Genomic DNA, 23,587 nt, shown 5'->3' with positions numbered 1-23,587 from the left:
TAAGAGGAGAACAGTCCCACCGAATGGAATGGAATAGAATGGAATGGATTCTGTGTGAGCTTCAACGATCTAATAATCAAAGCCGTGTGTTTTTGTCTGGGAGCTTAACGAGCGATTAGAGGAATCACAATTGAAACCAGAACGAGTTAGAATGCACTGAAAACAAGTATATTTTCCAAATTTATAGTGTTGGAACTATTATTATATAAATGACTTAAAGTAGCAGATAAAAGCGGTTGAAACCATGACAGCGAATCCTTTTTAATAAAGTGTTTCTAGGTAATATGTAAAAAGTAAATATTATTTGTAAGTAAATTTATAATAATCAAAGGCACGTACATATATCTTTGTACACATTTGTCACTAATGTATTTTAAATATAATCAAAGAGAAAATACATATATGTATAATGAAGTAAAATAACAAAATCGTTTGAAGGACAACTAGTTACTCCGATTTTCTTAAAAATCTAGTAAGATAGTTATTATATGGACTTATATAAAATGTGTAAACACTAATATTAAACAATTTTTGTAAGTGTTCAAGAAAGTTCACACCGTTTCCCAGCCTAACTTGTAAAGTTGCCCTGCGTTTTCCATTGATACTTTTGGATACCCGTCGTTGTCAATTGTCGTTGGGCTGGCTTTTGTCAAGGGACTAATGGCATTGTAGTCAGCCTTGTGTGTGTCTATGGCCTGTCAAAGCATAAAACCCGGGAACAGACAATGCTGACAATCTTGAGCGGGGAGCCAACTTAATGTCTATTTAATGCACATTTATGTTTTGGCCTGGTTGGTGAAAATATTTTCATTTGTTCATATTTTTCAACAAGTTGTTCGGTACACCCCAAATCCCGTGTTTATAAATTCTCAGCGACTCTGTTTTCATCTTTTGGGAAAACGTTGCTTCACACGAGATTTGGAAAACGGGTTGGTGGAGATCGGGGGATATCTCTGATGCAAATGCACTTGTCTCTGCTGTTCGGTTTTTCGGCTATAATATACATTTTTTGGTTGGTTTGCTGTTTGACTGTCTTATCTGAGATCAGTGTCGATCAAGGCAGCAGACGAATTGGGAAACATGACATACAGAGTATGTATGAGGGACTCGAGACTGTTTTAATAATTTTGACGTAATCACATCACAACAATCTACCGTGGAGGCTGTTGGCTTTTGACTTTTCCTGACTCCCAAGTGGACAGTTCTTTTAGCCTCTGCCTGATCTCTGCCTGATTTGTTCACTTAAATGAATTACAATATTTTATCTTTACACAGAGATCGTTGGAGCTTAAAACGCTGTTTACATACATATGTATGTACGAGCATATTCCTCCTTACTTGCAGGTAAGTGAAATCAAAAAGTTCAAGCATCTGCCTGAAATTCCTATAGCCATAAAAACCGGGCCAGCACAAAAGGATCAGGCGGCAGCAGAGGTACAGCTGCCACTGCTAAATCAGGTAATCCCTTTTGGCCAAATTACTTCACACCTCCATACTGACAAGCCAACACGATTGGTAGCCTTTGCCGCCGCCAGAAAAAGGTAAGTGCACGTTTTTTAATTCATTTGTTCTAAAACTTAATCAGCCAGCCCGAAAAGAGGAAGACTGCGTTTTTTGGGCAGAGACAAGAAGTCGTGATTGCGCAACTCATAACTCACACAAGCCAACTTGAACTTGGTTGGGTCTTTGTATTATTTTTTAGCTTCTTCCTTGCCTTCTGCTTACATTGTTTAATTAAAAACGAGGCTGTTGCTGCCGCCGCTGCTGCTCTTGCAACACGTACCAAGATGATGACAACAACTGCTGCAGCAGCAACTGCAACAACGGCAGCCGCAACATCAAGACACACTCTTCAGCTGAAGGGGCAGCACTTCAAGTGGCTCAAAAGGACGACACGTTTTGGCTTCTGTGTAGAGCTGTTGTTAGCTGTGTCTTGCAGTTTCAGTTTGCAGTTGCAGTTTGCTGCTGCCACGGTGAAGTGGAAAGCAGTAGCTGCAACGGCAGCCACAAGAGGCGCACCACTTGCCACAATTACCGGGACGGGACTTTCAGCGAATCTCCGGAATCGTCTGTCTGCGGCGGCTGCTTAATTTCCAGACAGCCAGCGATTATATTGCTCCAGAAATATATGAAAATTATGGTTGAGATACTCTTTCTAAGAGGGTATGAGCTATTAGTTTTTAAATATTACAAATATGAAAGAGATGTATGTATTTATTTATACAACTTCCTAACTTGTTCCATTTCTTAGAAATAATATGATAAACACTATTTAGTTTGTGGCTCGTCTACCAACCGCGTTTATGATAGTTGTACTCAGAACCATAAATTAAGGCATTCCCATTAAGGTTCCCAGGAAATTAAACTTGCTTGAGCAACTTGTTTTGATAGTACAATCCTAGGGTATTGCCAATTCGAGGATCGAACCCCCCGTTTTTCGCATTAGCGCGTGGTGTTTATAATTCGCGAATCATGTTGCATTGTTCGGAGCGTCTGGGGGAGCTTTAGACTCGGGAGATTCTGATTTTGTTCCTGTTTCGGTGGCGATGATGAGGAGCTTCACTTTTTAAGGGGGCCCCTGGAAGCTGGATGCCCCTGGACGGCACATGGTTGGCACTTGGATGGCCCGACATGATGGGGCACATTTGCCATGTGGACTTGAACTTGGTTGGCTCTTGTGAGCTTGGCTTGCCTTTAACAATGACAATTGTTAGTGCCGCAGATCCACTGCCGACTGCTGATTATTTTGACTTGATAACGAGCTAAACAATAAAAACAGGCATCAGTCCAAACAAACTGAACAAAACTTTTCGCCAAGTCATGTTTATCAGAAGACCTGGACAGGATTCATCCTCGGGGCTCAGAGTGTGTTCGCATGTCTTGGTTTTGTAATCAATTTGAATGGCTTGGTGATTTTATTTGGTTGAATTTGAGTATGTTTTGCTGCTTGTTTGTTGTGTTTTCCTAAGTTATTGCAATTATGTTCGGTGCACTCTGCATAAAAGTGAAAACTAATTGAGGCGAGTGTCTATGGGTATGTGACTGTATATATGGCCAAAGCAAACAATTGAGAAATTAACATGTTCATAGATGCGGATTTAATGGTTTTCCTTTTGCTACCTTAATGTTTGATAGCACTTTGTGTCATTCGACACGTTTCCTTCTAAGCAGTCGTAAATTGGCGATCCATAAACTGGCCAAACAATGAGCGCCTAACAATCGGCCAACAAAATGTGGACTATGATCATGATCTCCTTTGTTGGCACTCCAACAGCGATTTGCATAAGAATGCAGCCAACCTGCGAGGTGGTAGCTCCACAATTCCCAGCTGCATTTAGTCACAAATGTTCTTCGGTCATAAAGTGAAGTCCACAGCCGAATTATGCATCCAACACTTGACGTTGTGTTCCCCAAATGGACTCCAGATGGAAGTGTATTGTCTTGGCTTTTCAAAGGGCGGATATCTATTGTATGCTTTTTGGAGCGATCCAATGATGGGATGTTATTTATTTTAGTGCTGTTTTACTGCAAATTGTTTTGCTTCTGAATGTCCAAACTATTGATCTGAGATTTTAATTCTATGGAGTTTGATTGTTTTGCTTCTGAATGTCTTAACTAGGGAATCTGTTTCAGCTCATTAGATAGACAGTTTCCTAAGTGGTCTTTTCAAGTCTTGTCGATCATTTAGTCACCTGTATTGAGGTTATTCGGCACTGAAAAAAACACAATTTATAACCTGATTTCCTTTTAGTAAGCAATCATGCAGAACTCATCTACTGTTCACTTTTCCCAGTTCTCCATGATCGGTTTCAATTACTCACCCACAAAATTCCCAAGAGACCCCACAGACAGCGAACCACCCCATGTCCTCCTCACTCTGGATACTTTATGTTTTCGCCTTCGTTTATCATTGTACACTTGACTTGACCTCCCGGTCCAATTCATAAATCAACAAATCATTAATTTTTCACTCCTCCGAGGAAACTACACGCCTGAGTACCTCACCAATTTATTCTTGCCCGAGTTGGGAAACCACACCGAGATCATAGAGAAGGAATGGGAATGGGGGAGAAATGAGAACCCTTTCGCAGTGGGAATTCTTGGCTCCCACAATTAATCAAAGTTAAACTCAGAGTTGAAGCAATGAAATGGAACACGCACACCCAGATAAATTGTTTATTGATCCATTGTATTGAGCTGTGGATATATACGAGTATAATTGAACGTGCTAATTAAATGTGGGACTTTAAAAGGTGGGGTGGGGGATCTTCCGACATGGAAATCCATAAGCTGTGACCCCCACTACTGGAATTTCGTATCCTGTCGGTCCTTAAGATCGCATTCCTTTTTTTTTCTGCGGCATGCTACGTAAGATCGCTTATCGTCGCTTCTTAATAAATATCAGTGCAAGGCGATAGCACTCACACTATTTTTTATACAAACATATTGTAGATTGGTCGCTTATCGCCGCATATGATCAGCCGAGTATTCCTGCCACAGACTTTCGATCCAGCCTACCATCGACCATCGACGATCGTCGATCGCCGATTGATTGATAATAGCACGAGATGCTGTATTACTGTGCGGCGGAACGGGTTGGCTGGAGGGAAGAAGAGCAAACAGAAAACTCATTAACGCAATAATTAAGACGACAACAAGGTTTTTAAGATAACAGACAGCAGACAGGGGCTGCGACATGTTGCAGAGTATTTATTTTCGGTATGTCTGCACTTGGGAAATATTTAAGGTGATAGTGATGTGTATAAAAGGACTCTTAAGCATTGATATAAAATAGTACATAGATGATAACTCTAGGAAAAATATTTTATAATTTGAAAACGTTGCTTAAATGAATTTTTTTCAACTTATATTAAAGTAGTGCGTTTAAGTAATATGAAGAGTAATTCCTTTGGTTTGCATTTGATTGCCTAAAAAGAATTTTAAAAATTTACAGTCAAGCAATCAACTTTGCTTTTGTGTAAGATGCTTTAACGAATTTCCAGGAAACTCTAACAAAAATTGTGAACATTTTTTTTGAGTGCACCGCGAATCCGCTTTGCGGATCTGGGCCAGACTCTCCGACGCTGACGGGCTGCTTAGGCATTTGTCCTGAGCGGGACACGCGGCGATTGCCGATACTCGATTCCTGATACTTATACTCGATTCTTGATTCTCGGTTTTCTGTCAATGTCTGGTACCTGCCCCGGGCCAGATGTGATAATGATAAAGGGCTGCTACATCAATCGCTGACAGTTGGGCTACCACACTTTTCATTTGTCCCTCCAATCTTTTCGATGCCCGACACTAAGTTCGCGATTCCCGATCTTCTCGATCTTCGGATCTCCAGATCTCTTGATCACCTGATCTCCAGATCCTCATCCTAAGTACCACTTCACGCTCCGCGATGCCTGGTTGTGATAAGATATTCTGGTTTCCTCGGCCTCCGCCGGCCGGATCGCTGCGGAAACAAGAGATATTTATTGTGAAATTGATTTTTTATTACACTGTCACATTTGCAAAAGAGGATCGCACATTCTTCTCGGTTCCGCTGGAGTGTGTGTGTCTCTGTGTGTGAGTGTGTGTGTTTTAAGAAAAACCGCATTCAAGACCGGCAGCAACGGGCAATTTTACGCTTCATTTAGCTTGACGTTTAATTGGAAGTTGCTCGATCTTTCGGTCAACTCGTTTTTCCATTTTTATTCGCTGCGAGATCAGGTGGAACAACCGCAGATATGGGATGGGACCAAAACGGAGCGATCTCGGCCGGGTGATCACTATCGGGCACTCTCTCCTTCTCAGTGCAGCAATTGCCATTGATCGATTATTGCGTTCGCTTTAATTGATTTTTGTTTTGACTCGCTTATGAATTCGGTTATTTAAATAGATAAATGCCATGACTGAGCAGAAAATTAGGAATATCGCAGGCTCATGGCAATTAGAAGAACATGATCGGCGATCACAGTTGACCGGAGGTGTTAGTCATAACTGAGTACACGAATTTCTAGATCTGACTACCTCCTGGCGTTATTTAATTATGCCGCTGATAACATTCCGCCTAGATGGTGGCAATTATTCATCGGGCGGTATGGGGATGCGTACAAACAGCAGCAGTCCCCAGCAAGTTGGGTGGAAAGGATTGGTCTGCAATAAATAAACCAAAATGATAAATGGGCCAGCGCTTTTTTAAATGTATTTTAAATGCAATTCGAGTGCGGCAATGGGTAGCATAGGGGCATCGGGAGCAGCATCCACAGCGGCGCCTGTTGAGTCTCATTACGAGGATAATTTATGATGGCCAAGTGCGAAGGACGTCGATGCCGATGAACCAATGGAAACCTATAAACCTGTCCACAGAATGGTGGGAAAAGGTAATTTAATTTGTTATATATTTTGAATTTTTAGTTATATAAATGCGAAGCCTAAATAAGTTGTTGCTACTAGAAAAACGTTAACTTTATAACACGATTTTAGTAGATACCTACTGATTGAGATTTGCGTAATACAAGATAAATAGAATTTTGAGGATAGTTTTATTGTAATTATTCAGCTGGGTTAGATTATAATTTTAATAAATAATAACATTAAACGTGTTAATTTCGTTGCAAGTAGCACCCTTTTTGCCCTTCTTCACTTTGTTTTTAAATCCAATTTAATCCTGGCAAATAAATGATATGTTGTACATATGTCACATTTCATTTGGAACAACTTAATTAGATTGCTAATAAGTCACCCAGTTGTGGCACTCCTCATTGGAGGGATTCCCAATCCCCATCATATTTTCCACTTGGCGCCATTGCTGACAAGTGCTTGGGTGGCAACAAAGGAAAATGCCACATGGAAAAGGGTGGCTGTTCCCCCAGAATTTCGCACATGTTTATGGCTTGTGAATCGTGTAAATGATTGAGGGTGCATCATTAGCAGTCACTGGGTGAATTAATGAGCACTGAAATCAACCACACAAGATCATTACGATCCTTCTTTAAAAATGTTAATTCCAAGGAGATTGCAAATGGACGATTTATTATAGGGTTATGAACTATTAACGCCATCGCCGCTATGTGAAGCTAGTGAGCAGTCCTACTTTCATGTGTCCCTCTGTTCTGGAATTTGCATTAGGTAAGTGACTATAGAGATCTTTCTTGAAATTATGCATTACATCCTAAGTCTTTTAAAACCCATTTGCAAATATATTTTATTTATTGTAAAGAGGATTTTTGACAAACGGCAACCATTTACTTATCTTGCAAGGAACATAATGATTTAGTAGTTATACAAATGTAAATTCTAAATTCTTTTGTTTAGCCAGCTACTTTCTTCCATCTTCGGATAGTTGTCGTTTGGATCATGCTGTGTCCCATTTTAAAATTACGAATGTTTAGGCTGAACAGCTTTTGTAAAATGGATGTGTCTATGCATTATTAACGAAACATTTTTGAAGCAACTGGTGGCCGGCTCTTCTGGTTTGGCTTTGTTAACACCTGCTGTTTACATATCGAAATCAGCATCTAATTGTGAACTGCCCATATTCCGCCTCTTGCATCTCGACTATTGGATCCATTATATCTTGAAGCTACATAAATTAACATATGCTTTGCTCCAAATAAACTGACATAATTGCCGTTGAATTTATGGCTGCTGCACAAGGGTTTCTTCTCTAAGACAAAGCCAAAGTGTCAAAGCAAGTCATAAGGTCGAAATTTTGGGGACCTCTCGGTTCAATTAATTAGGTATTCGTATGCCTCTGTGCGTTGTTTCTGTTTTGGTAGAAATTTTTCACTTTGTCGCCCGGAGATGCCGACACTACGATCGAGATAAAGAGATAAAGCCACAAATAAAAAACGCGATAAAATCTGATCGAAAATATTTTTCCCTATTTAGTTTTCTGTTTTAATTTTTATTCCAATTTGCATTTCTTTTTGGGACAGAGGGGCAAACGGCTTAAACTAAAATAAATTGCCATCTAATATATTAGATGGGTGGGGTAAGCCGGGGCCCGCCGGCGAATAAAATGAAAACCTTTGGAGATTGTTTGCGGCAATTTTGCGGGCTAATTTGCCAATTTCGAGACACGCCAAGTGAGATTGATCATAAAAATTGATTTTTTCTTAGCTCAAGTCGTGCTGCGGCATTGAAAGCCAATTGAATTCAATTGCCTGGTGGTTAGACCGCTTGGATAGAAGGTGTTGGTTTGGAAGGCCTGGAGGCTCGAGTCAAGCCGATGGCTAAGTGATTTGCTTGTCATATAAATATGTTTGATTTCCCAACTTTTCCACGAGCCATGGAAATTTATGAGGTCTCTTTTGGAATGCCCAACAAATGCTTAACTCCGATAATGAGGCTTGGAATGAACTGAGGTCTGATTTTTATGACAGACCCAAAATTGTACCGTCCATAAAATAATTAAATACTACTTAAAACACAGAAAATACAGAAAAGGTTTAGGATCTTTGGAGCTAAAACTATTTCATGAGTTTCGTGACTTTTCTGAACCCGCAAGTTTGGAGACAATGTTAACAAGGCTGTTATAGTTTTCTAATGAAGTCATTTTGGTCGATTTCTAATTGGGGGAACATCGAGCCTGCGGCTCTAAACTCCAAACTCCAACTCCAAACTCCATGCTCCAAGCTCCATGCTCCAAGATCGCTTTCTAATTAATGAACGATGTTGAGCGGTCGTCAGCGAAACCCCATCACATGTACTGGAATCAAATGTATCTCCCCCGAAAACATTTATATGCATTTATTGATTTGCTCGCTTGCCGCGTCTGCTGATATATTTTGAATTTTTATGGGAGTTTAACAAGCCAAACTTTGATGCGAGTTAATAACTTTATTAGCGGTTAAGGCTCCGATGATGGTTTCTGCCGTCGTGTTGCGTGCCGTAATTTAATGGCCCCGCGGGAATTTATAGCTCCAAATGAGTCTGAACTATATTTTACAGTAGTTTAAGCTGGTTTTAAGATCGTCATGTACCGTAACGCCATTACCGAGATTACCATAGAGACGCTTCAGATCCTAGGGCCTGCATTTCTGGGCCTCTATCTCATTGGAAAAAATACCAGCACATTCGAATTTGTAGTCGATAAAAAATCGTAACTGACATTTTTCGTTTACGAAAATGTCACAAATTCACAGCGGGACTGTTGCCAATACAAGTGATTTAAATTCAATAAATCATTGGAAACGCTGTCTCAGCCGAGCTGCAATCCATTGATGGGTCCACCAGTTCTCCCTCGAAAGCCCTCGTGAATCTCTGAGTGCTCTTGGCTGCAGAATCCGAGCGTTGGATAGCTCAAACTGGGAGTTGGTCTCTGGCTCTGAGTCTGAAAAGGCTGAAAAGGCTTGCTGCTGTCAGAACAGCGAAAAATATTGATGTAGCTTATTGCGCTTTAATTACAATTGGGGGCATTCACATTACTTCCCCTTCGCCGTGGACATTATCTTATTTAAATTGGCTATAAAGCTAAGTGGAGGGGGAAGGTGGAAGGAGAGAGAAGTGCCTGCGAAGTTTGGATTATGCTTTGATGGTTTTTAGATGATGGTGAAAGCAATGACCAGCTAAAGGAAATTAAATTAGCCGGAGATTAGGTTGCCGATCATCTGTAATCTACTTCTTAGGTTAGAAATGTTTGGTAATAATAATATAAAATCAAATCTTTATAATCTCGAGTCTAATCTTTGCGGAAAGCTTTCCAAAAATCAGAACAACTATGTGTCACTAAGTAAGTCATAAATCTTTTTCAAATGAGTGCTTTAATTATTTTTATGGGGAATTTTAATGATATATAAGTAATTACATTTTATGGTAAGGTCATTCTAAGCACATAAAAACTTGTATTGAGTAGTTATCATGATCTCAACTTCATCCGTGCCCTGAGGAGCTTAAAAATACCTCGCAGGGACTTACCTTAATGTCTGGAGGACCCTGACCTGCCCATCGAATCGAATTGAAGTCTTCTCCTTAATGAGAAAGTCGGATACGTCTCTGTATTTTTCTGCTTTAGACCGCACAGCACCAGCAAACTTTTGACTCTGACTCTTAACATATTTATGGGTTTTTGTATTGCCGCGTGCCGTGTGCCAAGTCAACCTCACAGATACTCGCCAAGCACATCCCAGAGATGACTGAAAGAAGGGAAAACAGGGAAACAGACTCCCAGCAAGACTCGCGGATGGAGTCGAAAAAGTGAGGAGGGCCGCCGCCTTTTTGGCATTCATAAATTTGTAACTTCACTTGGCGTGACAATTGCAACACATTCGTGTGTACATTAGCCCGTCCTCCAGTCCGTCCGGATCCCAGTGTCTGGATATGTGGGGAAAATAGACGTTTCATTGTCGCCTGGCACTCGACTTGGAATTGCAGTTGGAGTTGGAGTTGGACCCGACTCGGATCTTGGCCTGATCTTCTGGGATCTGGGGTCTTGGAGCCAGCGCCGCTTTTATTTATCGGGGCCGGTGCACCGGCGTGTCCAAAGTGGAGGTCGCAGGAGCAGGAGCAGCAGCAGGAAAACGCAAAAGACTAAAAAGGCGGAAAAGACGGAAAAGACGAAAAGAGATCATCGATCGTCGCGCGTGTGGCGTTGCCCTGCAGCTGTGGGGATTTGTTTTTGGATTTAGTTTGGGTTGTGGTTTTGGCTTGGTTTTGAACCGCTTTCGGCCTGTCCATTATAATGTTGTAGCTTTCATTGTTGGCCCGGTCGCGACGATAAGAGCCATGTCCACTGCTCCGCAGCTCCATGGTTACCAGATCGACCAGACCGAGCCCTTTCATGTTCACAACATGTACCTTTAGCTAGTTTTACACGATGTTTCCTGTCGTCGCAGCCGCATCGAATCGTTGTCAATATGCACTGGAAAAATATGAGAACTTCTTAGTTCATTTAAATAAGGATCATGCCATTCATAAAATGGAAATCATTCATACAATAGAAAATTCCTTCATATATGTTATATGTAGAGGATTATAGAATGAATATTTAATGGTATATATTTATGTATGAATACATTTTTGATATCACTTTCCTTTTCAACAAAGTCTTATTATAGGCAAGCTTTAATAATAATGATAAATAATCATTGCCCAATTCGCTTTAATATTACATAAGTTTTGACATTTTATTACAAATTTCAAGATGCACACTTATATATAATATATGAAAATGTAATGGTAACTATATCTGAATATTTATTACCCGTTTTATTTCTAAATATAAAATGACAATTTTTAGTAGTGGCATGAATACAATCAAGCAAAGACAAATCTCAGACCCAAGGCACAAGGTCTTATTTTTGCAAAGATTTTGCCATTTCCAGAACGTGGACATTCTTAATCATTGATTTAGACGTTCGGAAATTGATTAGATGCAAACCACCGTCGCAATAAGCGAAATTGTTGAATTTATAGAGCTCACCGTGATAAATAACAATTTGCGGGCAAAAAGAGAGTTAAGATGATGATGAGCGCGAGACGAGGACACTTTTATGGCCATGTCTGTTTGGTTCGCCTGGTTCTTCCCCGGAGTTTTTCAGCTGATTGCAATGGCAATGGATGGCAGAAATCAGCGTTTCATAAATTCCAGCCGCAAATAGCCAAGCACTTGGTGGCGGAATTTATGCGGCTGTAATTGGGTTCCCTCCGTAGACCTGCTTTAGAAATAAAATGCTGGTTGGTCGGAGGTTGGAGGAGCCAAAGTGAGACGACCTCAGTGCGTTATCAATAAATTCAAATTGACACTTCACACTCGATATGTCACACGATACTCGCCAAGCGACACTTTACGCCAAGGGTCCAAATGAAGAACGCAAAACACGAATACCCAACTCAAAAGCACAGCAAAAGGAAAACTCTGCGACAGATATGGAGGGACCAGAGATTGCGTACTCCAAGGAGTTGGGGCAATCGCAGTCTGCACCGTCCTTTTCTGAGAAAAAAGAAGAAATTCAACAAAAATTTGATTGCGATTGAACACTGCAGGTTCATGTAATCTCTTAGCCAAAACAAACTTATTAAATGAGTGCCAAAGCACCAAAAACCGGCCGATAACTGGCCGCCATCGAGGAACAAAAAGATAAACGCATATGATCATGTAAAAAAGTGCATTAACCGACCATCCTCGAATCGGGCGCCAGTGGAGAACCCCCGTGCTCCATGCCCCATGCCCCGTGCCCCAAACCCCTCTTTTTTCCCCTTCCGCGAGTTGGGAGCATCATTAAAACAATCTGCAGAGGAGCGCCGCCGTCAAATCAATGGAATCGGGTTAGGTTCTTCTTTATACACGTATGTACATAAATACATATAACATTTGGGTTGGAGGAGCGGTTCGCCAGTGGTTCGCCAGTGACAGGAAAAGGCAGCGCACCGATTGGCACTTATCGCCGGGCTGAGGTTGGGCTTTTCCGGCTCCCCAATGCCCTGCAGAAAGAGAAAGCTGATGGCTCAATCCTTTACTTGGTATAAGATGAGATTTATAAAGATTTTTTTCTTATTTATCGTTATCGTGATTAATAGGCGTTAATAGGCGCAAGCATAAGCTTTTGATATGAAAGTTTTCCGACTAAAGTAATCTTGTTTTCAAAATCATAACCACAGAACAACTAATCAAATTTCTATTCTGCTTATTGAACAATTAGCAATGGCATACTTCGTGTAAAATACGTAAAATACTTTTTCGACTGTATACATATGACTAAATACATCTACAGATTTGCCAACTTTTGGTTTGTACCGCACTTCACCGAAATGTACAGCCTACCTAAAGCAATTGCAAATGCCGGGCCTGATAAAGCTCACATTAAGAGTCTCGTTTTACAAAATGCAAACATGTTAAGGGTTAATAAACATAAATAATCTACGCTTATTAACGGGCACCGAAGGGAAATGGCATGGGCTCGCCTTGCCAAGTTATCAGTGCTCGAGTGCATTTTGCAAAGGTGTTTGTCTGTTTTGATTGGAACACCCTTTTTGGACGGACGACGCGCTCCCGAGTGGCGGCAGGGAGTGCAACCTGTACAGGACGTCTCCGAGCGTCAAGCAACATGAAATATGTGTGTGCCAGCAGCAGATAGCGGTGCCAAAGTGACTTAATTAGCCGGGGAAAGCCGAGCGGATGGGGCCAACTTTATCGCCCTTTAATTAAGTTGCAGCAAATTTGTCAGACAATTAAAAGGGATTCTTTATTTCTCAGCATTCCGGCCTAAGGATTACATTTGGGCTAAGGATTTGCGGATTTGTGGCAGGTCGCGGGCCCAAAGTCCAAAAATAATGCAAAACTGGTAGTCCAAAATGGAGCAGCAGTCGGCGCCATTCCGCATCGCAACCGGACTTAATGGCAAGCCAACCAGCTACCGACCAAGACTACCGACTATGCCAAGTCAAAGCATTTAAACATCACCTTAGGCCTCATTAAAAACAAAATATTATGTAAATTTCATTAAATTACACACAAATCAACGATGGTGGGGCCTAGCAGGGGCCCTCTCTTTACAGGGGGTAAGGCTTAGATCCCAGGAGCCAGTGCCAACGCCACTGCTAGTGCCAGTGCCAGTCTGGGGACTAGCTGCTTGTTGAGCCAATGAGTATTCAAATGGACACTTGTCAAGCCAAGCATGCGGCTACTAAATCATATTAAGACCAGACAAGGATTTCCAGACTGAAATTGGTGTAACATGTAAGCACTTGCCGGGGGAGGAGATTGTCCGGGGGGACATGGGCTCGGATTGGGGCTTCTACGCGCTTACTTTTTTGGTGGGGAGAATCAGCCAAAAGGAGAGACTCTGCGCTACGCATGATGTTCAGTTGACACGCAAGGCGACACCAGCTAAAGAGGGAACAAGTGGCGCAGGCAGGGACGTTGGGACATGAGGCGGCAGGCGCAACAAGATCGCTTTGGTAAAATATATATTTTCATTTAATTAAGTTGGCTATTTTCCGCGATTTTATTTCCATGTGTGACTCTTTGTTACCCTTGCTGGGGGACTCTTAAATGTGCAGTAGGTTTTGATAAGTATCCTTTGAAATCATCAGGGATTTTCAACTTCAAAACTTTTTAAAGCTATGGAATTTTTTCATAAAATCGATTAATGTCCATTAAGTATTAAAATTTTATATAGTCTTTATATAGATGTAGCTAATATTATTTTATGATTTAATTTTGAATTATATTATATTTCTCTGCGCAAATTTAAACAATGTTATAAATTAAGTTTATGCAAGTTGTAATATTATAAATTGCATATGTTTCATAGGGCACTTGCGTCTTCGTTTTCCTCGCCTAGTTATTCCCCCTTGTTTTCATTTTTCTGTGACATCAACTGGCGACGGGGAAAAGTAAACATTTAAACTCCTGCTCCGCAGTCCAGCTGTCCAACTGTCCGGCTGTCCAGTTTTTCAGTTGTCCGGTGTTCCAGGGGCGACGGACAGCTCTTGATGCTGACCTGACACCGCATCATCATTATGATCGCGGATGCCCGAGGAGAGCAGGAGATCTCTTCCAGCTTAAACTGACGTGGCCCTGTCGCAACATGGCAAAACTCTGGCGGCTAAAACACAACCCGCTCATTAATCAACATGGAAATGGGTTGCTGGTCAACTGGTTATGCAATCCGCAATGGGTTTGGCCTTTTATGTCAATTTCATCTAGTTATAAGGCACACACTCCTGCACTCTGTAAAATGCAGTTCCTAAAATTGGCAGACGTAATTGTAATTAACTAATAACAACACGTTTTATTATTATTTTAAAATTACCTACGTCTTTTAAATGAGTGTTTTATGTTATGAGCTATTCAATGCATTATTCTAACCGAAAACCCCTTACTTAAAATAGTTAAGCTGCCCATTAAGAAGCAATCAGTTTTTAGTGGGTTTTACCACAACAGTTTTTATGTCTCTTTTAAACAAATAAAATTAAAGCCCCAAAAACAAGTACTTACAAAATTCCAAATCTCTTTTCTCAGTGATTTCAAAGTGGCCTCCGGAAGTATGTGCCTCCTGCTGCACCTGAGTTTTGGAGTTTGCCACTCCATCTCCATCTCCAACTCCACCAGCCAAATCTGCGACTCCATCTCGGCTTGGCTTTGCTTTGTCATTGCCGTTGGCTCGGATCTGATACGAGGCAGAAACATATGTTGGCCCCCAATCCGGCTGCTGCCCCTCTTGATTTTCGGGAAGGTATCCGTATCGAGGCGGCCAGCGCCATTTGAGATTAAGTAACATGTTTGCGGGGTCTGTGCGTCCGCGCAAAAGCACCGGCTCTAAACCATTTGGTTAGCCAATAAACGAAGGCTTATCTAAACAAAAAATCTCTAAATTGATCTAGCGAAACCTTTTAGCATATTTTGTGCGATTTGGCAGGCGATCAACGCACCGGCAGCCCCATTACCATGGCCCAAACCCAAACCAAAGCCCAAGCCATCGAAATGTGCCAGCGACTCGATTGAGGTCCAGTTTTTCCGGGGCGTAAAAGAGTTGTTGTCTTAGCCGACGTTTCGTTTCTTTTTAGGCAACTTAGTACCAAGTCCCGATCATCGAGAGTTGCTCTGTAGGACCGTAAGCCGCCCCATTAAAAACTGCCTGGCCACAGTCATAAACATCTGAGCTATCAAATTACAGAACGATTTGTTAGATGCCGACGATGCAAAAATAAAAAATATCACAGAGCAGAAAAACGCATCCAGAAAACCTCATGGAAAAGCAGCGAAGAAAACAACGCAGTGGCTAATGGATTGCCTGGACTGGAGCGGGTTTGGGTATGGGTTTGGGCTTGGGTTTGGGTTCTTCAGGCCCTGACTTGGTTTCGCTGAACTCTAATAGCTCATAGCATGAGGTAAGGCTATATGGAGTCCCTACACTGAGAAAAGTTTGTTAAGTATATATTATTTCATTTAATAAACCGAACAGCTAAGCATTCTTTAATTGGCCAATTCATATAATCTATTGCATTATTTACATTTTACATGATATAACTTAATCCAAAACATTGATTGTAAAGCACAATACAAATAAATTTTAAAACATCTTTCATTGGGCTAAAATAATACAAAATCCAAAAGCATTTCTTTCTATTGGCAATGCCATTTTATCGCACATTTATGTAGATTTCAAAAGTAATCGATGAAAGAGCTTCGCACTTTGCATCGTCAGATTGCATTTCTTTCAGTATCCGGAGGCTCGGAGGAGACGACGCAGCGTGTCGGCTTTACGGCCGATATCTTTGTTATAAATCTGTGAACCGAGTTCAACATGGTCCGGGGGATCCATGCTGGGTTTGTTGGTGTGGCCCACGAGGAGAGTTGGAGGCAGGAGGTCCGCGTCTCGTAAAAATCTCGTTTGTTGCCTTTTGGCACGCGCAGAGAGCAGCTAAAGGTTAAGCTGGACAGCTTAACCTGACTCCATGGACTAGAAAAAGAAGCGGAAAGCTTCCCCAAAGCCACGAGAGCCTAGAACCGAGTCGAAAATGAAAACGCCATCATAAACGATTGATGGAACCAATTTTACAACTTTATAACACAAGCGTCCAACTTTTGACTGGCCGACCATAAATGTCTCGCCGAGCTGCCAAATGCCGTCCAATCTCCGGCAGCTGTCAACCCAAACTGAGATCTTTTGGGGCAGAGAGCCGAGCCTTGCGCCAACAAATGACATCATTTGCATGGCACCTTGGAGCACTGGAGTCCGGCTAAAAGCAGGTAGGAAACAAACAACGTCTAGAGTGAGCCATTAACAGTGCTTTACAGCTGGGAGCTCCGTTTAATTGTTGTCCGCGTTTGGGGCCCAAAAATCAATAGTTGTCTGTTCCGCATGCTGGGAGCGAAAGAGGCCCGCCTCGTAAATAAATTGTTTCCTAGCCTTCTGGCCAGTTCCCAGTTTCCCAGTTTATGGCTTAGACAAAAGCGGCCGTTTGGAGCTTTCTGACTTTTATGGCTACTGCTGGTGCTTGGTCACTCAAAACATCCATCCACTGCCATTCAAAAGTCACCGCTCACTGTTCACTGACTGGCGACTGCAGGGCCCACAAGCTGGAGTGGAAGTACGAGTATCTCACTCGTACTCTATGAAGTTGCATTTCGAAACCGAAAAAAGGTCGGAAAAGTAGGGGAAAGTGCCGGAGAGAGAGCGATCCATGGGGTGTGGGGAGTTTTCAAGCTGTCGTGGTGAAGAGCAACGATCGAGACATTGCCTGATCGCCACTTGAATTCGAATCGAATTCGAATCGCAGTTGAATGGGTTTCTGGTTGGAGATAGTAGAGTAGTCTTCACTAAGAAACAGCTTGCTGATCAAAGTTTATAAAGATTATATTATATTATTAATATTATTATATTATGTAGAGATTATAGTCGAGTTCCCCGACTATCTGATACCCGTTACTCAGCTAGTGAAGGGGAGAAGAAGAGTCTTAAACACCGTTTTTGGCGGTTTGTAGGCGTTAGAGTAGGCGTGGCAGAAAGTTGTTTGGCAAATCGATAGAAATTTACAAGACCAATCCAAAATTGAAAAAATATCAAAACATTTTTCAAAAGTGTGGGCGTAGCAGCTTTTGACGGTTTGTGGGCGTTAGAGTGGGCGTGGCAAAAAGTTTTTTGGCAAATCGATAGAAATTTACAAGACCAATACAAAATTAAAGAATATTAAAACATTTTTCAAAAGTGTGGGCGTGGCAATTTTGTGCGGTTTGTTGGCGTTAGAGTGGGCGTGGCAGCATGATTCGACAAACTTGCGCTGCGTCAATGTCTCTGGAGTCAATATGCTTAATCTCAACTTTCTAGCTTTTGTAGTTCCTGAGATCACAGCGTTCATACGGACGGACAGACAGTCGGACAGACGGACATGGTCATATCGACTCGGCTATTGGTCCTGATCAAGAATATATATGCTTTATATGGTCGGAAACGCTTCCTTTTGCCTGTTACATACTTTTCAACGAATGTAGTATACCTTTTACTCTACGAGTAACGGGTATAATGATAAGTTAGTATATATGAATACATTTTTGACGAATGACGAGCGACTTATATATCTACATAATTGTAGAGGTAGTTAATTGGCAAACAAAATTGAGACGTTTTCCTCAAGTGCCATTAACCTTTCCATAAAAACTTCAGTGGGTAATGAGAAGTAGTCAGCAATTCACTTTCATTTAAAGCAACTAGCAGCGGCGCCGGCGCCGTTTGTCAATGGGTCCGTCTGCGAAATACGATCGCGCATCATCAAGCCTAATCAGTTACTAACCCTAGCGTAGAACATGTATTTTCACGCCGTTAAATTAGCCAAGGAATGCGGAACATCCAAGTCCAGCGACTCCGAGTAAGCGACCAGCAACTAGTTTCAAGTAGTAATACAAAACGTGAATGCTGCGTCAGCTCCAGCGACTGCAATTCACTTTGTTTAATGTGCAGCCTTTGGTTTTTGAAGAAGTTTTGCCCTCAGCTACTTACAGACAATCAGCACGAGGCCGCAGACCCCCAGTCCAGAGCTGCCCAGTTTCCGTTCCCGGCTCCACCAATAATTCTGTTCCTCCGCTGTTATCCACCATTAGAATTTGTCTCTGCGGCGGCGGCTGCTGGCGGCTTTGCGCACGCGCCATGGACGCGGATTGGGCTTGAGATCGGGGAACGGGAAACGGGAGTTCCAGCTGAAACTAAAACGAGAACAGGCCCAATTCAATGGGTATTCTAATAGTAAGACGGTGTACACACGGCTGAGAAGGAAACCTAGTCTTCTAGAAGTCTAGTTATACCCGTTACTCGTAGAGTAAAAGGGTATACTAGATTCGTTGAAAAGTATGTAACAGGCAGAAGCGTTTCCGACCATATAAAGTATATATATTCTTGATCAGGATCAGTAGCCGAGTCGATCTGGCCATGTCCGTCTGTCCGTATAAACACAGAGAGCTCAGGAACTACAAAAGCTAAAAAGTTGAGATTAAGTATACAGACTCCAGGGACATAGACGCAGCGCAAGTTTGTCGATTCATGTTGCCACGCCCACCCTAACGCCCACAAACCGCCCAAAACTGCCACGTCCACACTTTTGCAAAATGTTTTGATATATTTTCATTTTTGTATTGGTCTTGTAAATTTCTATCGATTTGCAAAAAAACTTTTTGCCACGCCCACAAACCGCCCAAAGCTGCCACGCCCACACTTTTGAAAAATGTTTTAATATTTTTTCATTTTTGTATTAGTCTTGTAAATTTTTTATTAATTTGCCAAAAAAAATTTTGCCACGCCCACTCCAACGCCCACAAACCGCCAAAAACTGTCAGAGTTGAAGACACTCCGCACTTCCACTAGCTGAGTAACGGGTATCAGATAGTCGGGGAACTCGACTACTGCGTTCTCTCTTGTTTTGGTTTGAACTTAATTGGCCAAGGATCACTTACTTATGTTCCATTGATAAAAAATAAGTAAAACCCCGTTTTAAATTTGTATGAGTACTTTAAAAGAGACTTTGTTCTACAAGGAATATTTTATTTATTCCAGGTTTTGGAACGTTAAGTACCAGGTACCTTTGCGGTCGACATCCTAGACTCTTCCCTCCAACTTACTCCCATTCTCGAAGTGCATTGCATGAGATGCTGGCAGCCACATCCATTCAGCTGGGCCGGCTGTTTGTTATGTGCACTCTGTCGCCGGCGGTAGAATTATGCTCAAAGTGTTAATCAGGAAATCGTTGCATGTGTTCCTATCCGAAATCCTCCTCAATAAACTCGGACTACGACCTGGACTGCCAGTTGGACCCTTATAATGGCTTCTGCTCTACTGGGCATTAAGTTGCTGATTACCGGCGACTAGAGGGAGCTACTTTTCAATTGAAGCCGCCGCAGTGAAAGTCGAGCGATGTAAAAGGAGTCATAAACCCATTATCGGATTTACGAACAGACTACTGTGTGGAACGCCCACCTTAATAGTAATAAAGCAGCAATGATGGTGATGCTCATAAATCAGGATCAACGAGCCATGATTGAAGCACTGAGCCGTGATCGAGGGACAGCAAATCAATTGGGACGACAGTTTTACAGCGATCAAAACAAAACCAAAACAAGCCAAAGGGTCAACACGAAAACCAAAACAAAAAAAGAGGCTGTGACCGCACCCAAATATCTCCAGAGACACTTAACTAGTTGAATTTCAATTAACAATAAAATTGAATCATAAATCGGACAAAGGCCACACGCAACCCGCAGCATTCAGCGACGATTGTTATGATCGGCTGCTGTCTCCCAGACAAAAAGAAGACATCGAGATCGAGATCGCTGGTGGTCCATAGAAAAATGAAGTCGAGATAACTAGTGGGGGAAACGTTAGAAGAAATGGAAGTATCAACGCGACAAGGAAAGTGGTCGAATGGCATCCAAGTTGTAACGACCGTTGGCAGCGACACCTCGACAGCGCCGCACCACCAGCCAGGTCATAGAAACCACTAGCCACCAACCACCAAGCACCAAGCACCGGTGGATCAATGATCGCCGTTCGGTGGATTGCCGGATTGGTGGGTCAGATCCCCAGGCCGTGTGTGTGGCCCTGCTTAAAAATGTCACATAAACTTGAACGCTAATTAGCACAACAAAGTCGGTGCATGACGACGGGAGGATTAGGGTCTATATAGCCATCGATGTCTTTATGGATGGAGTTCGGTTCTCTCGCCCGACTTACTATATAAATCAAAGAGCCAAAAGCTCCGCGATCCATTGTTTGCACATTGTGCGTCACAGACATTTTGGTGGCACTAACTCATTTGACTTAAGTAGCCGACCATCTCGGTATTATGACAAGACTTTAGTCGCTCCTAAGTCGTGTGTGGTCCCAATAGACCACCCAATGAGGTGAAATTTCCCAGACTGTAATATAGACCGCTTAGAATTAGTTTACGATCGAGATTTTTGGGAATCAAAGAACTGAGTCTAGCTGATTAATGCAAAATCTAGAGAGGCTGCATATATTTTAATTGATAAAATTTACCCAATATTTTAGCAAAAAGATCATTTGCAAAATGAATATTTAAATAGTTTTTGATAAATTATTAGATAAATTAACAAATTATCTAAAATAAAATAAGTTCGTTCGCCTTTATTATTGATTGATTATGACTTGATGACAAAATTGAGACTACCAATGGATATTGATCGCATTCCCTGCTATCTTGGCAGATCTTTATTTTAATTTCGTACGACAAACTGGCGTGCTTAATGGGGAATTTTATTGTGATCGGCCCAAAGCTAGACAAAGTTGGTATTAATTTTTAATTGATCAATTATGTTTGGCGGCAGCGACAACAAGAGCAACAGTAATAGCAGCGCAACAGTAGGAAACCGCAGCTACAACAAGCCCAAACAACCCAAAGTGGTACAACTCAAGGAAAACATAACGCCGAACGATGCTGTTGCTGATCATAATCGCAACGATTTAAGTGATTGCCATTCCAGCGTCTTGGATTCCGCAGGATTGCGGTGGAGTGCCAGGGCAGGGTTGGCTTGGGAGTACACTGCAACAAATAGATCCTTACATATATATATTTTCTTTTTGTCACAATTTTTAGGAAGCTTTTAAGGTGAACATACCTATTTAGTATTAGAATTCTGTTAATTTATTTCATTTTAGAATATAATAATGTAGCCTAAGGGGCCTTCTTCTGCAGTTGAATTACCACCTGGCTAAAAGTTTTTGTTAAATGATTCCATTTGGAACAGCTTTTTACCCAGTGTAGGGCCGTGAAGTGGGTGGAGCCGCAGATTCCATCTGGCTAGACCCGAAAGCCAACGGTTAATGCCAAAACAAGCTCCACTGGGGCACTGAGCTTGGGAAATAAGGCGAAAGGCATCCTAAGATCGTGCCTGCACCTGTTGCACCGTTGCCTCTTTTGTGGGGGTCGCCGCTGATCGCTGATTGCTGATCGGTGGTGTGAAAAGGCATTTGTTGTTTGGCCGCCGCTGACATGATGATGATACCGAAATGATCACGACCACGAGAGCGCTAAACGCAAATAGGCGGAGTTTTAATTTAATTAAAAGTTATTAGCAGTCAGCCAGTAAGGTTTTTCTGCAGCTGCAGCGCAAAACGATCATTAATGATCACTTTAGTGGCTGGCAATTGGCCATAGAAATATAGATGAGAACAGTTTCAACTCACTGTACTGTTTTAGTTTGGGGTATAAATGGGGGCCGCCACGATCGGCGAACCTTATTGATCACCCATTGATGAGCTGAGCGACATGTGTTAGATCGTTGGACAACTCATTTGGCTCAGTTGGCCTTTTTGAAATGCCAGACACGTACGAGCCACGAACATGGCGATCAACACCGAGCGAATCGGGGTGATCATCGGTGATCGGAGATCGGTGATCGTTGATCAGTGATCATGATCAAGTCGATCAGCATCGCCTGATTAATTTGTGGCGCTGTGTTGTCGGCCGTGCTTGGAAATTGTTTCAATTAATTTAGTGATTAATCCCAGTACGTGATCGGTGTAACAAAGCCGGCAGTCGCTGTCCAACTGGGTCGTAAAACTCAGATTAAGTGCACCCAAGTGGCGTGTAACGTGGTTTATAACTCATTCAAGGCGGCGTAGGGGAATCGTTAACTAAATTGCTGCGGTCTATGAAGATACGAAGATGACCCAATTTCCTTTTTGCCATTAAATCCAACCTTAATTTGGTGTTAATGCGGCTCGGTCACAAAAGGCGCTGATTTTGATTGCCCCTGGATTGGCCATAAACGGGCATTGAGGAAATTATAAACGCATAAAGCGGCCAGGAAAAAATCCAAAAAATATGTAGTATAGACTCGCATGCCAGGATCTCAGGTGCAGCGGCTGTCCCATGCATATGCATATGCATTTGATTTATTAACCTTTCATAGCCATTCGTGTCGACAACAACGACCGGCTATGCAAAATTAATGCGCATTGAAACGCCAAACATGCAAAGCCTGAGCCCCGATCCGACCATATATCTGCTCTACTAGATTCAGATACCGATTCAGCTTCAGATTCCAGGTCCGCGATCCTTTCATGTGCCTCGACATGTGTTTGATGCCAAAAACAGCGACGTTCGCCGAAATCTGGGGCTGCCGAAGCAGTGGTTCTCGAAAACCGCCTGCCAAAATCACCTAAACCACCAGCCACCAACCACACACCACGCAACACAACTCGGTGGTTGGTACAGTTATGTCAGCGACGTTTTTGGAAGGCCTGCCCAAATGGCAGACAAGCTGGCACTGGCACGCAGCTCCAGAAGATTTCCCCCCATTCTCCCCTTTTTTTGACGGTGCCTGGTAATTACGGGGGCTCGGTGATTCCAGTCTTGGGGGGCAGGAGTCCAAGATCAAATACGGTAGCCTTTTGCGGAATGGATCGCAAATCGGCGGTTCGACCGACAACCGACAACAATAAATTTGCCAACACTTTTAAGTACACTATTGAACAGGATGGGGTATAAGAGTAATCTGGTTAAAGTTAAAGTGCAAATTTATTTATATTACAAATGTTATTTAAATGTTTATAACTAAAGAGAATGTAAGTGGAATAGTAAGTGTGGAATGTAAGGTCCTTCACACGTAATAAAAAGTTTTTAGAACTCCACACACATCTGATAT

Source organism: Drosophila yakuba, chromosome 3R, assembly GCF_016746365.2.
Source record: "Drosophila yakuba strain Tai18E2 chromosome 3R, Prin_Dyak_Tai18E2_2.1, whole genome shotgun sequence".
Lineage (NCBI taxonomy): Eukaryota > Metazoa > Arthropoda > Insecta > Diptera > Drosophilidae > Drosophila > Drosophila yakuba.
Note: the sequence above shows the minus strand (reverse complement) of the source record.